At 42.2% G+C, this 14,893-nt stretch overlaps 1 long non-coding RNA gene across 1 annotated transcript; it reads left to right on the top strand.

Annotated features, from left to right (window-relative positions):
• Positions 1-2,071: 2,071 nt before the first annotated feature.
• On the top strand, positions 2,072-5,593 carry LOC142660239 (uncharacterized). Its single transcript, XR_012850435.1, has 5 exons — positions 2,072-2,884; positions 2,985-3,134; positions 3,457-3,647; positions 4,426-4,533; positions 5,312-5,593. It is a non-coding gene; the product is annotated as an uncharacterized LOC142660239 (long non-coding RNA).
• The last annotated feature ends 9,300 nt before the right edge of the window (positions 5,594-14,893 follow it).

Here is a 14,893-nt window from a genome sequence, read left to right as displayed (position 1 = left end):
TTGTTCCTTATTATCAGTTTGACTGGGAAGCCCCACTTGTAGGGAATGTTGTGTCGTCTCAGAACCTGAGTTGTTGAAGCAAACTCTCTTCTTCTAGCCAGTGTGGCTATGGATAAGTCAGCGTATAGTGAAATGTCCTGGAACCGTTCAGGCAGATTTTTTGTATTTGTATTTGCTGCAGCCCTGAGCAGATTATCTTTAAAGTGGAAAAAATGCAATCTAGCCAGAACATCTCTAGGGATAGTCGGAGCCAGGTGCTTTAGTTTGGGGACTCTATGAGCCCTATCAATGAGTAGATCTCTTTCTGCTGCGTCTGGAAGCAGTGCTGTGAATAAGTCGGTTAAATATTCTTTTAGCTTGTCGTCTGAAATATTTTCAGGGATGTTTCTGAATCTAATATTATTTCTCCTAGAGCGGTCTTCTAGGTCAGCTAGTTTCAGCTTAATAAGTGTTACATCATCCTCTGTAGCATTATGAGCGTCCACTAAGCTGTTATGGGCTGTGGTGAAATCTTCCATTTTGTCTTCTAAGTGTGCTGTTCTTTCTCCTATAGCGATCAACTCAGTGTGCACCATGAATATCAGCATGTATGGTATCTTTCAGCTCTTTTAGCAGACATTTCATGTCAGAGATAGTAATAGGGTGTTCTGCTGAGGGCATTGAATGTGAGGGAGAGTCCCTGTATGGGGAAGATGTTGCTGCATATTCCCCCATGGAGACACTGCAGCATGGCTTGTTGTGCAGGGGAGACTGGTTATGGGTCTCACCTTGGCTGGTCTGCTGTAGGGCCGGGTTGGAGATCCTCGATTTTCCGACCATGTCAGAACGAGGAGATGACTGTGGGCTGCGCGCCCGCCGCGAGGAGGCTGAGACACCATGCGGTCCGGCGCCATCTTGGCTCTGTGCTGTGCTGGCAAAGAAAGAGGTGAGTTTTGCAGGGCTTCCTGGCTTCCTTCCTTCTACTTACGGTTTATGTCGCTCCATTCTTCCTTGGTGCACATGCGTGGCCTGTCAGTCTGGGTCTTCGCTGCCTCGGCCGGAGCATTGCGGTCATATGGTTTGCGTCTTCCGGGGCCTGGTGCCGTGCCTGGGATGCTGATACGCCGGAACCTTTCTGGGTGTCTGTGTCCCTGGCCGGACCAGGCTGCGGGACACGTGACCCTTGTCCTTGTTCCGGTTCCGGCGGTGGATACACCGGACTGTCGGGCTACGGCACACTACGTGTCAACAGTGATTTCCAGCAGCTTCAGCTGTTCCCCTTGTATCCCGATTGGCTCTCTGTTGTTCAAATAGCGTCTCTATACTTTCTGACACCACCCCCAGACGAAGGCTCGAGGGCCGAAACGCGCGTCGGGGTTGATGCCAGACAGTGCTGACTGTGACATAGGTAAGGTGTTCTGCTCTACTTCAGAGCCTCTACTCTTGACCTTTTTTGCTATTATTTTCATGTATACACCCATTGGTGTTCTTATATGTGTGAGTGATTTGCTGTTGCGCCTGAACTCCTGCATCTGGCTGTGATTAATACGTACCACTTGATTGTGGCCTTTACCTATTGAACAGGATGCAGGACTTTAACACACTGCGGCTACACTCACACTTATTAATTGATTAATTATTTATTAATTGTTAATCTTCATCTTTCCAGTGTCACTCTGCTACCTAGTGTACTACAACTTTAATATCATATGTATCATTGTCTGGTATCTTGTTTACACTGTGGCAATCATCTTTAACTTTTAATTGTTTGTTTGTTTGTTTGTTTTTTTGTTATATGTCATAATAAAACTTGTTATTTTTATCAATCCTTGGTGTGTCGGACTCCGTTTTTAGGTTTATAATTCATTTAGTGTGTATCCCCACCGATACTATCATGTTTATTCAGGGCTTGTAAGTCCCGCCCCCCTCCTTTTTTCTTGTTCCCTCTAGAATATCTTATATTAACATATAGACATTTATCTCATTAATGTTTAACTTTTGGGAATTAGGGTTTGGCTGGCGTTGTCCCTTTGGTGCTCTCCATATAGGTATAGTACTTTCATGTTCTGTTTTCTTTGCAGATTCTGGGAGGTCCACCAGCATGGACTTTAAGGCCAGGGAAAGGTCCTGGTTGACCAAGTTAGATTTGGTCTTTAAAGATGATCCCACAGTGGGAGATCCCGACACCCGGGGCAACATAGCTGCTATCAAAAATAACCTCAAGTCATTATTTCATAAACGAACCAAAACATGGTGGAATAAGGCCTTTCTGGAGAAGTATTTACAGAGAGGCCTTATACCCAGAGGACTCAGGATTCAGGTCTTCCCGACCCTCAACAGTTTGGACGAATGCTTTGTCTCCCGGTGGGAGGACACTTGCAGGACGTCATCTCAAACATTTATGGAACTGCTGATTGGTCTGGACAAACAGACACTTGAGGCGCTTAATGCTGAGATTGAAAAAACACAGACTGAACTCAAGACCAAATTAAGTGATGAGGAATGGATCAGTACATTCCAACAACTCGACCTGGAGTTGGACAAATGGGATAAAAATATTCAAGACATCAAAAGTCGTAAATTCCAACGAGACCTCAATGACAAGTTGACAAACCGGATATATAGGTGGCAATATCCTAAACAATTCAGTGCGGATGGGAGAAGATCTCCCTCTGTGTCATCAGTGAGCTCCATGTCGGAGCCTGAAGATAATGCGCAGAGAGGCAGGACACGGAGTGGAATAGATCATAGGAGACAAAATATGTTTAGACAGAAGGGTCGGCAGAGAGGCAGGGGTGGCGAACAACGGATACAGACATATAATTATGACCCAGCCAACAGACAAAGAGGAGAAGGCTGGCGTAACCAAACATCCACTCAATTGCCTGACAATTCGAGAATGCAGGTAATCAATTTATCCACTCACCATTTGTCCCCTATAGATATTGGAGTATTATCTAAGGGGCTGACCTTTGCACCCTCTACCCACTTTGATACTTTCACAGCGCTAAAGGATTTACATCTCTTTGCCAGAGGATTGATCTTCAAAAGATGGTTCCATAGGAAGGAAGATGAGATTTTTGACACACCTGAAGAGAGAGAGGCGTTGCAGGCCTTACAACAACTACTCAAGGAACAACAAAACCCTGAGACAGGTACGATCCCTCAAACTATAAGAAAACGATCATCTAAATTTCCTCCATTCACTATATGCCCACCAATCGACCTATTTGTTAAACTGGTAGCCCAGGATTTCGAGAGAATATCCACAGGCATCAAGCATGACAATTTAACTTGTGCCGAACGGAGGAGTCTAAAGAGATTAAAAACTCTTGAGGACACTGTAATTAAACCTGCAGATAAGGGGGGTAATATAGTGATGTGGCCGAGGGTTATGTATGAACGGGAAGCATATCGGCAATTGAGGAACACGACCTGTTACAAAAAGTTGACCTTTAACCCTCTCTCTTCTTTCAGTGGCTTACTTGACGATATATTAAAAGACGCTCAAAATGAGGGCATTATCCCTGCGACCCTTGTTGAATGTCTTATGGTACTGGACCCCACAGTAGCAAGCCTATACTTATTGCCCAAAATACATAAAGACCCCAAATTACCACCAGGGCGTCCCATCATATCTGGAAGAGGCAACCTAAGCGATAACATAAGTAAGTATATTGATGCTATACTAAAGCCCATGGTTGAGACCTTACCATCATATCTCAGAGACTCCTCAGACCTCCTTACAAGATTGGAAGGGGTTCAATTAGAACCCAACATGTTGCTAGCCACGTGTGACGTAGAATCCCTATACACGAATATCCGACATCAGGATGGTCTCCAGGCTGTGTCATACTTTCTGGGGATGACCGACAGAAACCCATCCATGTCCCAGTTCATTCTCACTCTTTTGGAATTTGTGCTCACGCACAACTTCTTTACCTTTAACGGATCCTTCTGCCTACAGCTCCAGGGTATGGCAATGGGGGCAGCCTGTGCACCCTCATATGCCAATTTGTTCCTGGGGCTGTGGGAGAGGGATCTGTTTTTGTCTGATCGGATATCATCAATGGACAAGGTAGTCCTTTGGACCCGGTTTATTAATGATATCTTTATCATATGGCATGGGACTAGAGATGAATTTGCTCGTTTCATGACAGATCTGAACATCAATGATCTTAATATTCGCCTAACCTGGAAAATCAGTGAAGTAGCTATTGATTTTCTGGACGTATTCATTAGACGTGATAATGACGGTTACATCAGGACAGATATACATAGAAAGGACACGTCAGTTAATTCATATCTACATGCCTCATCTTCGCACCCAAATCATCTGAACCGTGCCTTTCCCATCGGCCAGTTTTTAAGGATTAAAAGGCTATGCTCATCTAATGATGATTTTGAGTTACAGGCCAAAAACCTAAAACAACGTTTTCTTGACAGGGGTTACAACAGAAGATGTATTAACAGGGCGTATGAGAGGGCAAGGCGTTCAACACGGACCCAACTTCTTCACCCTATCACTCAGAGAAACGTGGATTCAACAATCAGGTATGTCACTACCTATCATGACAGATGGGGGCAGATGAGGAAATGTCTGGCCAAACATTGGTCAATACTACAAACCGATGCTACTTTATCAAAAATTCTCCCTGCAAAACCTGCGGTAGCATCGAGAAGAGCAAGGAATCTTCGTGATACCCTTGTCCACAGCTACCACCAACCCCAATGCATAAAACCCATCTTTGGAGCAGCAAAACCAAAATGGGGCTGTCGCCCCTGCGGACGATGTATAGCCTGCCTAAATGTGGCTAACAGCGATGAATTTGTGGACTCGACTGGCCAGGTGACATACAAAATCACTTGGCCAATCAACTGTGCTACCAAGGGAGTGATCTATTACGCCTGGTGTCCGTGCCCAAAGATCTATATTGGCCTTACCACCAGGGAACTTAAAATTAGAACAAGGGAACACGTGAATAGCATTGAGGCAGCGAGGGGCACTGCCCCAGAGAATATTGAATCATTAGAAACTCTCCCGAGACATTTCCTTATGCATCATGGATGTGAATCCAGAGCCCTCAAAGTCAAAGGTATAGATTGTGTGAAAATTGACCTGAGAGGTGGTTCACTAATGAAAAAACTGTCTAGATTGGAATCCAGATGGATCTGGAAATTAAAGACAGTACAACCAAATGGGTTGAATGAAAATTTGGGATTTGCAGCATTTTTATAGAGTTGTCGGGATCTCTCATGGTGTCAGTTTTAATTATTTAGCAACGATCAATTGATATTCGTTTCTAATTTTTATTTTCTATCTATTTTTTAGTGTTACAGATGGTCGCTTATGAATCTATCTATGATTCAACAACTTCCTGAGTCCATAACAACTTCTTTATTCAATCTCTGAGCAGCCTAATCTAGGGGATATAGTCAAATATCTTACACTAATGATTATGTATAAAACCATGGGGATATAGTCTTATCATATGTAGATACTCATACATTTAACTTAGCGCAATTTTGTATGATTGGTCATTAATATTGTCTTCCCTTATCCACAGTGATTATATAAGTGTTTTTATCACACTATTTTATCACATTATTTTAACTTCCCAACATTGTTTCACTTTATGTTTACATTCATTATTTCTATTATCATAACACACATAGATACACATATACACACATTCTTCATTTACTTTATTATATATTTTTTTCTCATCTTGCACGTACACACACAGACATCTGTTATATGACACTTATTCACATATTCTGATTTGTCAGTTTACTTATGTATTTATTTATCTATTTAGTCACTGTCACATATTCGGTTGTATATGCACTTTCATATCACATTCATTATTGGTGCTTTCAAGAGTGCCATCATTAATATAATATATCCTTTCACTTTTTTAGTGCTTGATTGCATACTTATCACATTTAATATATGTTGTATAAGTATACACACATATAAATATTTTAATGATATATTTTTTACACTTTACATTTTATATTGTAGTTTATCATATACACTTGATCATTATTACTACAATCGTATATATTTTTTATGTTACATTTTAATTATTCCTGTGTATATACTTTTTGCATTGTTTGTGTATATTTTATTTATTTATATATGTTTGTAATTGTCTGAATGTATTACACATCACCCATGCAGTTCGGTATTTTTGGTTATGTGAGGGGGTATACATGTGCATATATCATGTGTAATATGTATTTCATCTACATACATAATTTTTGTTACAGTTTTTTACATGCTACATTATATTATTTTGTATATATTTCTTTCTTTCTTTATGCATGTATATTGGTGTGTATATATATATATATATATATATGTATATTTTTACGTGCAATCACATGTACTTTATATAACAATTGGTACTTGTATATATATATATATATATATATATATTTATTTTTTTTACATAAACTAAACTGTAATGTCGAAATCTATGTGGATAAATTTTATTCGATTACATCTGTATGTGTTTGGTCTGGAAATAGAGAAATATTTCTTGGCATGTGGGCATATATGCAATATAATCTATATTGCATAATGTATATCATTTAACTGTAGTAGGGAAAGCAATAGGGATAGACTGACAAATGAATGAACTATGACCAATTTATATTTATATTTATATTTATTTTCATTTCTTTATCAATTGCCTATTTTTATTTTTATTATTTTCTATTCATTTTCTTTCATTTGTTTATTTGTTCTCCATTCAATTCATTCATTTGTATTCATCCCTTCCTTCTTTTGTGTCATGGATATTCCGGACCAAATTCAATAAAATAAAATAATTAATTAGTTAATTCCGACTTGTGCAATACTATGCGCAAGTGTAATTCAATTTATTATATCTTTCTACTTACGGTTTATGTCGCTCCATTCTTCCTTGGTGCGCATGCGTGGCCTGTCAGTCTGGGTCTTCGCTGCCTCGGCCGGAGCATTGCGGTCATATGGTTTGCGTCTTCCGGGGCCTGGTGCCGATGGGATGGGATGGGATGCTGATACGCCGGAACCTTTCTGGGTGTCTGGGTCCCTGGCCGGACCGGGCTGCGGGACACGTGACCCTTGTCCTTGTTCCGGTTCCGGCGGTGGATACACCGGACTGTCGGGCTACGGCACACTACGTGTCAACAGTGATTTTCCAGCAGCTTCAGCTGTTCCCCTTGTATCCCGATTGGCTCTCTGTTGTTCAAATAGCGTCTCTATACTTTCTGACACCACCCCCAGACGAAGGCTCGAGGGCCGAAACGCGCGTCGGGGTTGATGCCAGACAGTGCTGACTGTGACATGGGTAAGGTGTTCTGCTCTACTTCAGAGCCTCTACTCTTGACCTTTTTTGCTATTATTTTCATGTATACACCCATTGGTGTTCTTATATGTGTGAGTGATTTGCTGTTGCGCCTGAACTCCTGCATCTGGCTGTGATTAATACGTACCACTTGATTGTGGCCTTTACCTATTGAACAGGATGCAGGACTTTAACACATTGCGGCTACACTCACATTTATTAATTGATTAATTATTTATTAATTGTTAATCTTCATCTTTCTAGTGTCACTCTGCTACCTAGTGTACTACAACTTTAATATCATATGTATCATTGTCTGGTATCTTGTTTACACTGTGGCAATCATCTTTAACTTTTAATTGTTTTTTTGTTATATGTCATAATAAAACTTGTTGTTTTTATCAATCCTTGGTGTGTCGGACTCCGTTTTTAGGTTTATAAATCGTCCTAGTCATGTCAGCAGGTATCCTGGGTTGTCAGCTAGGTAGCGGTGTGCTGCAGGAGGATTTTTTCGTCAGTTACGTGCCTGCTTTTAGCCGTTTTAGTCACCTCATGTACAGAGCTGGGATTCCTTGCTGCTGCTCCCTTCTACATCCGGCCACGCCCCCCCCCCCAATATTCTTTTTCCCGCACGGTAAACACCGCAAATAAAATAAACGAAAAACAATGCCAGAATCACTATTTTTTGGTCACCACCCCTCCCAAAATATACAATAAAAAGTGATCAAAAGGTCGCATGTACGCCAAAATGGTACCAATACAAACTACATCCCGTCTCGCAAAAAACAAGCCCTTACACAGCTTTTTTGACAAAAAAATAAAAAAGTTATGGCTCTCAGAATATGGTGACACAAAAAATAGTTTATTTTATAAATAAGTTATTTTATTGCGCAAACGCTGCAAAATGTAAAAATAACGATATACATATGGTATCGCCGTAACCGTATCGACCCGCAGAATAAAGTATAATGGTCATTTATAGCCCAGGGTGAAAGCCGTAAAAAAGAAATAAAAAACATTGTCAGAATTGATGGTTTTTGGTCACCTTGCTTGACGAAAAAATGGAATAAAAAGTGATAAAAAAAAAAAAATCGCATGTACCCCAAAATGGTACCAACGAAAACTACAGATTGTCCCGCAAAGAATAAGCCCTCACACGGCTCCGGTGGTGAGAAAATAAAAAAAGTTCTATCTCCCAGAATATAGCGATGCAAAATGTGCAGTGTTCCAAAAGCGGATAAGATCGGGCGCCATTTATCTGTGCGACACTGGCCACATATCTGCGGATTTTTATTTATTTACCCCATTATTATACCCTCTTATTATGCCCCTGATGTACTCTGCCCAGCCTACATGTACCCCACATTATAAACTGAAATACCAGCAAAATGCCAGAGCTACTACCAAGCTAAATCTGTGCTCCAAAAGCCAAATGGCGCTCCCTCCCTTCTGATCCCTACAGCGTGCCCAAACAGTCGTTTACGTCCACCGATATGGCAGCGCCATACCCGGGAGAACCCTGTTAATATTTTATTTGTGGTATTTGTGGCAAAAACTGGGCACAACATATAGTGCACTAAAATGGCACATCAGTCGAAAATTGTAATTTTCACTTTGCACCATCCGCTGTGCATGAAACCTTTTGCGCACCAGGACTTAATAGCATGTCGTGGTGTGGGGGGTGATGTATGGAGCGTCTCACTCACTGAGCCCGTGCCATACGCTGTGGGTGTCAGCTGTGTATTACAGCTGACACCCGGGACTAACGGACAGAAACAGCGATCGCGCTGTTACAGGAGCATGTAAAAATGACAATATACTGCAATACATTAGTATTGCAGTGTATCTACCAGTGATCTAATGATCGCTGGTTCAAGTCTCCTATGGGGATTAATAAAATTTGTAAAAACAAAAGTAAATAGTTATTATTAGTGGAAAAATTAAATAAATATTTAAAGTCCAAAAAAACAACCTTTTCACATTTTTTTTCTCTAAAGTAATGTAAAAAAATAAAAAAATACTCAAAATTGGTATCGCTGCATCCATAAAAGTCCAAACTATTACAATATACCATTATTTAACTCGCACGGTGAATGCCGTGAAAAATAAAGAATTTAAAACGGCAAATCCGCTGTTTTTTGGTCACCTTGACTCTACCAAAAAATGTACTAAAAAGTGCTAAAAAAGTTGTATGTACCAAAAAATGGTACCAATAAAAACTACAGCTCGTCCCGCAAAAAATAAGCCCTCACACCGCTCTATTGACAGAAAAATAAAAAAGATATGGCTCTCAGAAAGCGGGGTGGGAAAAATTAAAAAGAAAAAGCAAAACATGGATCAGTCCGGTAAGGGTTAATTACTTTCTAATGAAAAAGCATTTATGACCACATTTGGGGTATAGCCGTACACGAGAGAAATTGCTTTACAAATATTGGGGTGCTTTTTTTTCCTTTATCCTTCGTGAAATTGAAAAAATTCTACATTTTAGTGGAAATAATGTTGATATTAATTTTCACGGCCTAATTGTAATAAATTCTGCAAAAGACATGTGGGGTCTAAATGTTCACTATACCCCTAGATAAATTCCTTAAGTGGTGTAGTTTCCCAAATGGGGTTACTTTTGGGGGGCGTACACTGTTTTGGTCCCTCGGGGGCTTTGCAAAATCGACATGACACCCAAAAACTATTCCAGCTAAATTTGAGCTCCAAAAGCCAAATAGCGCTCCTTGCCTTCTAAGCCCCGCTGTGGGTCCAAACAGCAGTTTATTACCACATATGGCGTATTTACATAATCAGGAGAAATTGTTTTACAAATGTTGGGGTGCTTTTTCTCCTTTATTCCTTGTAAAAATTTTACCTTTACAGACTAATTCCAATGAATTCAGCAAAACTACTGTTTGGTCAAAATGCTAACTTTACCCCTAAAAAAAATCCTTGAGGGGTCTAGTTTCCAAAATGGGGTCACTTTTGGGGGGTTTCCACTATTTTGGTTCCTCCAGTGCATTGTAAACCCGACACGGCACTGAAAACGATTCCAGCAAAATCCGGAATCCAAAATCCAAATGGCGCTCCTTCCCTTCTGAGCCCTGCTGTGGGTCCAAACAGCAGTTTATTACCACATATGGGGTATTGCTATAATCGGAAGAAATTGCTTTACATATGTTGGGGTTTTTTTTCTACTTTATTCCTGGTAAAAATGAAAAATGTCTATGTTTTTTTCAGAAAAAAAGTAGATTTTCATCTTCACGTACTAATTCAAATAAATTTAGCAAAAAAACTGTGGGTTCAAAATGCTAACTATACCCATAGATAAATTCCTTGAGGGGTGTAGTTTCCAAAATGGGGTCACTTTTGGGGGGTCTTAACTGTTTTGGTACCACAAGACCTATTCAAACCTAACATGGTGCCTAAAATATATTCTAAAAAAAAAAAGGAGGCCCCAAAATCCTCTAGGTGCTCCTTTGCTTCTGAGGCCTGTGTTTCAGTCCATTACCGCACTAGGGCCACATGTGGGATATTTCTAAAAACTGCAGAATCTGGGCAATAAATATTGAGTTGCATTTTATTGGGTAAAACCTTCTGTGGTACAGAAAAAATGGATTAGAAATGAGTTTAAAAAAAAATAAAAAATGAAATGTAAAGGATCTGCCAGGCACAGCTTCGGGGTTAACTCCCTTAATTAATCAGTCAGCACCTGAATCTACATCCCTGAGACTGACTCCAGCTTCCACCACTCAGGCTGGCAGGCTTAGGAGTGGGAGAGCCTATCGCAACCTGGCCAGACTCAGCTAGCTCCCGCCCTCGGTCTATTTAAGCCTGCCCTTCCTGTCCCTCGGTGCTTGTGATTCTTTTTCGTGTGGTTTCCTGGCCCAGCTACAGCTCCTTCTATTTTGTTCCTGCTCCATACAGACCCTGGCTTACTGACTGCTCTTCGTTTGGTACCTTGCACACTCCTGGCTTGACTCGGCTCGTTCACCACTCTGGTTGCTCACGGTGTTGCCGTGGACCGCCGCCCAGTTGTACCCCGTTGCCTAGGGCGGTTCGTTGCAAGTAGGCAGGGACAGAGTGGCGGGTAGATTAGGGCTCACTTGTCCGTTTCCCTACCGCCCGGTCATTACATGAAATTTGTAAATTTCACCTCTACTTTGCTTTAATTCCTGTGAAACGCCTAAAGGGTTAAAACACTTTCTAAATGCTGTTTTGGATACTTTGAGGGGTGCAGTTTTCAAAATGGGGTGATTTATGGGGACTTTCTAATATATAAGGCCCTCAAAGCCACTTCAGAACTGAACTGGTCCCTGAAAATATAGGCTTTTGAAATTTTCTTGAAAATATGAGAAATTGCTGCTAAAGTTCTAAGCCTTGTAACGTCCTAGAAAAATAAAAGAATGTTCAAAAAACGATGCAAACATAAAGTAGACATATGGTAAATGTAAACTAGTAAGTATTTTGTGTGGTATTACTATTTGTTTTACAAGTAGATACATTGAAATTTGGAAAAATGCTAATTTTCTCTAAATCTTGGTGTTTTTTACAAATAAATATAAAATTTATCGCCCAATTTTTTTCCCTAACATAAAGTACAATATGTCACGAGAAAACAATCTCAGAATCACTTGGATAGGTCAAAGCATTCCGGAGTTATTACCACATATATTGACACGTCAGATTTGAAAAATCGGCTTCGTCCTGAAGGCCAAAACAGGCTCCGTCCTGAAGGGGTTAATATCGGTGGGCGTGAATTCACTGTGATTAATGCTTATGTTCCTAACCAGGTCCAGGTACCTTTCCTCCTTCAACTCATAGATGATCCCCTTCCGGTGGTCCGGGGGACTGTTGTGTTGTGCGGAGACATTAACCTTACTTTGGATCCGATGGTAGATAACTCTACTGGTCGCTCTAGTGTTGCATATGGTGCTATTAAGCGGGTGAGGCGCGCTCTCTTACAGCTTCAACTTTGTAATACTTGGCGCCTTCAACATCCCTCTGATAAGGATTATAGTTATTATTCCCATCCACATGGCACCTACAGTCGCTTGGATTACATCCTCCTTCAACATCATGCCCTTCCCTGGGTTGTCTCTACGTCCATCGGCAGTATCCTTTGGTCCGACTATGCCCATGTGTATTGTACCTTACATCTTCATTTCCTCACTAAGGGCCCCTGGACTTGGAGACTTAATGAGTCCCTGCTCCTTGATGGGGTATGCCATGGTGAACTGCTACAAGCGGTTGAGCATTTCACATCTGATCATGCCCATGATGACACGTCTCCCATCGTACAGTGGGAGGCCCTTAAGTGTGTACTCAGGGGTGTCCTCATAAAACATGGAGCATGCCTTAAAAGAGAGAGGGCTCACTCCCTTAAAACTGCTCTCCAAAATATTAGCTCTCTTGAACTGGCTCACAAGCATGCGCTTTCTCTTTCAATTTTGCGGGAGTTACAGGTTGCCTGACAGGACGCCCGACGTCTGTTGGAGTCGGCCCAAAAGCGTGCCCTTCAAGTCTGTCGTAGTAAGTTTTATGAATTTGGCAACAAAAGCGGACGTATGTTGGCCAGAGCTTTAAAGGCTCGGATAGCCCAGTCGCATATACCAAACACTAAATCTCCTTCTGGCCATGTTGTTCACACGACCCCAGAGATAGTGGATTGCTTTCATAAATTTTATTCTGATCTCTACAACATTCGTCCTCCCACCCACTCACCCCCACCGGGTCGGGACTCTTTCTCCTCTCCCTTCACACCTTTGTCCAGGGAATAGCTGAGGAACTGGATATGGCCTTCACCTCTCCAGAGATCCTTGCGGTTATAACAGACCTTCCCGGGAGGAAGAGTTCTGGTCAAGTACTGCCAAGTTTTACAAAACATTAGTTGACCGTTTGCTGTTACTTCTGCTCCATGCTTTTTATTCTATTTCCCCTGAGGTCCTGTTTCCTCCTAGCTCCACTTCGCCGTTATCCCTAAACTGGGCAAAGACCCTCAACTTTGCTTTAGTTATCGTCCCATCTCATTACTCAACGCTGACCTCAAAATATATGCCAAATTGCTTTCCAATAAATTGAATAAATACCTTCCTACCATGGTTCACCCGGATCAAGTGGGGTTCGTTCCCAGTTGGGAGGCCCGTGACAACACCCTTAAAACTTTAGATGTTATTTGTAACGTCTATGGCCACGGTCTGTCGTTCTAACTTACCCCTCGACGACCGCGGCCATGGAGGTCCTGCTGCTGTGCTGCGTCGTCCCCCTGTGAGGCGCCGTCACTCACTTCCGGGTATCGAGCCTCTCTCCCGGAAGGTGCAGGCGCGCGCTCGTGCCCGCGCTTAAAGGGCCAGCGCGTGCACCTGAAAATCATCATCATCAACTCATGAATTCCTGGACTATAAGAGGGTCACCGCCCTTCTTATCCTCGCCTGAGCATTATTGTTGTTTCCCTTAGTCTGTCTTGAAAATGGTCTCCTAAGTGTCTTCCAGCTTCCCAGTGTTCCCCGTACCTGTATCCTGTATCCTGTTTCTCGTGCTATCAGTACCATCCTGGTCTACTGCTGTGCCGAGCTGTTGTCGTGTTTTGCTGCATCTCCACGCATGACGTCTACCTGCTGCCTGGTCCCAGCCGAGCCTGCCTTGCTACTGTGTACATTGCCTCAGGTACCCTTTTCTGTACTATAGACTCTGTACCATACCTGTTTGGCCAGTTGCCACCCCACTACGCGGTACGGCCCAGTGGGTCCACACCCCACCTCGTGACATTATTCATCATGCCCAGACTCAGCACATCCCACTCATGATCCTATCTCTAGATGCCGAAAAGGTGTTTGACAGAATATGGCCCGCCCCCTCCCAAACCCTTCAACATGTAGGACTGGGACCTTCCCTCCTGGCTAAAATCATGGCAATTTATCGCTCTCCCTCCACCCAATTAAAAATAAATGGCTCCCTCTCTGCGCCTATCACTATTAATAATGGCACCAGGCAGGGTTTCCCCCTATCCCCATTGATGTATGTCCTAGTTATGGAGCATCTCATGGCCTCCATTTGGAACAGCCCGGATATTAAAGGCATTACCATAGGAAGGACGGAATATAAGTGCTCTGCATTTGCTGATGACTTATTGGTTTACCTCACAGACCCACATGTCTCAACCCCCTCGTTGATGTCCGAGCTGTCCTGTTTTGGAACATGGTCTAACTTCAAGATCAACTTCTCCAAGTCTGAGGGTTTGAATGTCTCTCTCCCGGCTCCGGTAGTGTCGCTTCTCAAAAGTAATTTCCCCTTTTCTTGGCCCTCTAGGGGTATAACATACTTGGGTGCACATATAAGTAGTGAACTTACACAACTGTTTACAAATAATTTCATTCCCCAACTAGCCAAATTTCGCACAGATCTAAATTCCTGGCATAAGACGGAATTCTCCTGGTTTGTGTTAGGGATCTGCCAGGTACTTCATCTAGCTATACTCCTGGGATTAATCAATCCACACCTGAGGCCAGACCTGTTCGACTGACACCATCTCCCACCAACCAGGGTGGCAGGCTCAGGAGTGGGAGAGCCTATCGCGGCCTGGTCTCTCGGAGTTAGCT

Source organism: Rhinoderma darwinii, chromosome 9, assembly GCF_050947455.1.
Source record: "Rhinoderma darwinii isolate aRhiDar2 chromosome 9, aRhiDar2.hap1, whole genome shotgun sequence".
In the NCBI taxonomy this organism is placed as follows: domain Eukaryota; kingdom Metazoa; phylum Chordata; class Amphibia; order Anura; family Rhinodermatidae; genus Rhinoderma; species Rhinoderma darwinii.
Note: the sequence above shows the minus strand (reverse complement) of the source record. Positions and strands in the feature narration are given on the sequence as shown.